Source organism: Lipotes vexillifer, unplaced genomic scaffold (genome assembly GCF_000442215.2).
Source record: "Lipotes vexillifer unplaced genomic scaffold, Lipotes_vexillifer_v1.1 scaffold1094, whole genome shotgun sequence".
Classification (NCBI taxonomy): Eukaryota; Metazoa; Chordata; class Mammalia; order Artiodactyla; family Lipotidae; genus Lipotes; species Lipotes vexillifer.
In genome coordinates, this window is record NW_006792775.1 from 3,394,892 (window position 1) to 3,396,605 (window position 1,714).

The window sequence follows — 1,714 nt, forward strand, 5'->3', positions numbered from 1 at the left end:
GCAGGAATGTACACTGGTCCCGACATGTGCCTGGAGAGGAACAAAACCTGCATCATGGACCACGGCCCCCTGTGAGCCCCGAAAGACGCGTGGGAGATGCTCAGACCACAGCGCACATGGGATCCCAATGGCTGCTGCACCTTCCCAGTCCACAATCCTCTCACAAGTAGATGCCTGCCCAAGATGTGTTTTTTTCTGGAAGTCTCTATCACGCAGTCTCAACATGCAGATCTCAGGGCTTTTTTTCAATTTCTGGAAAGGACAAGTTACAAATAACTTCAGGATTACTTGTTTCGGTTTGGAACCTTAGTGATTTCTGATGACAGGCTGGTCCAGTGGCGCTCCCGTGAGCTGCCAGGTGTGCAGGGAGGTGCAGGGGAGGAAGCACCCGCCGACCGCGGTGCCCCCCGCTGGATCCACCTGAGGGGAACCGCCAGCTGGAGTGAGAGCTCGGTTCCCTGAGCCGCCCGGGTGCCCGTCAACACACGGCTCCAGGCACTCACACACCGTCCGCCGAGCGCCTTCACGGTGCCAGGCCCAGCACGAGGCGAGGACAGCTCGTCCAGGCCTCGATAGGAAGGACAGCACCACGCAGGAGTGACACTGACAGAGGGCAGCACAAAGCACGGGGAGAGGCAGCCGCGGGCCGGCGGGAAGCCTGCAGGAGCAGAGGGGCCTGGGCCACGGGTGCTGGGGTGATGAGGCTCAGCCCACACAGGGCAGTCCGGCAGCAGCCCAAACAACTGTCTCACTGTCCTTATCCAGGGCTTCCTGGTACATCTGCAACGTTCTCCCCAACAGGTTTTTCCGACCCAGAGCTGGGGACCCAGATTATACTGAACGTCTCTTTGCTTTCACTCCCTGTAACCCTGAGAGCCTGGACTCTGTTGGGTGGGAAAGGCTTCTACCTACGTGATGCTTTCATTGCCCGAAAAACATGGGGATTTTGCCCGTTTGTGCTCCTAAAAGCCACCAGATTTTCTAGGATCCAAAGATGGTTTCTGCTCCCCACACCCCTGTGTGCTGTCCAGACGTCTCTGGGAGTGACGAGGTCACTGGGGGCGTCCCTGTCTCTCTCCTGCAGCCTGCCCTTCACAGACTCCGTCTCCAGGCTCATTTCAGACCTGGCTTGGGGTGCCCACAGGTCCCCATGTATCCACTCTGTGGTGACAGAGCCCAGACGGCACACTGTGACACAGCCACGTCATTCCAGGCCCAGCTCAGATGTCGAGTCCGATCCAGGCACAAGGGGGACAGGGGTGGAATTACAGCCCAGAACCCAACCCAGCTGATACCTCTGCACAGAATAAAGGCAGACATCTCGCATTACCAGCCTGGGAAAAACCTACCTCTCTGGGGACGTCTCAAGACTGCAGACCTGCAGTCTTCACTTCACTGCAAACGCGCTACGGTCTACCGTCCTCTCTGCAGGGCGGACACCAGCCCCGCCAGCTGATCCAGTCCCTTCTCTGAGTGCCAGCAAAGGCTGCTGCACTGTTAACAGCTTCAGTCTCCACCTACTTGGACTTGCCTGCCCCCAGCCTGGTGGGCAGTGGCATGACGCCGGGGGCCAGGGTCCTCTCTGAAGTTCACTAAATGTGGGAAGGACGACAGCACGCCTGCCGTGAACCAAGGCCCGCAGACTCGGCTCCGGTCTGCAGATGAGTAGCATTCAGGCCGCAGGCTGAAACGCCGCGGTGGCGACCATACCCGC

General features: G+C 59.0%; 1 protein-coding gene across 2 annotated transcripts in view; it reads right to left on the reverse strand.

Annotated features, from left to right (window-relative positions):
- Nucleotides 1–1,714, reverse strand: part of CTTN (cortactin) — a 26,421-nt gene that overhangs the window by 21,913 nt on the left and 2,794 nt on the right. The window lies entirely within an intron of this gene.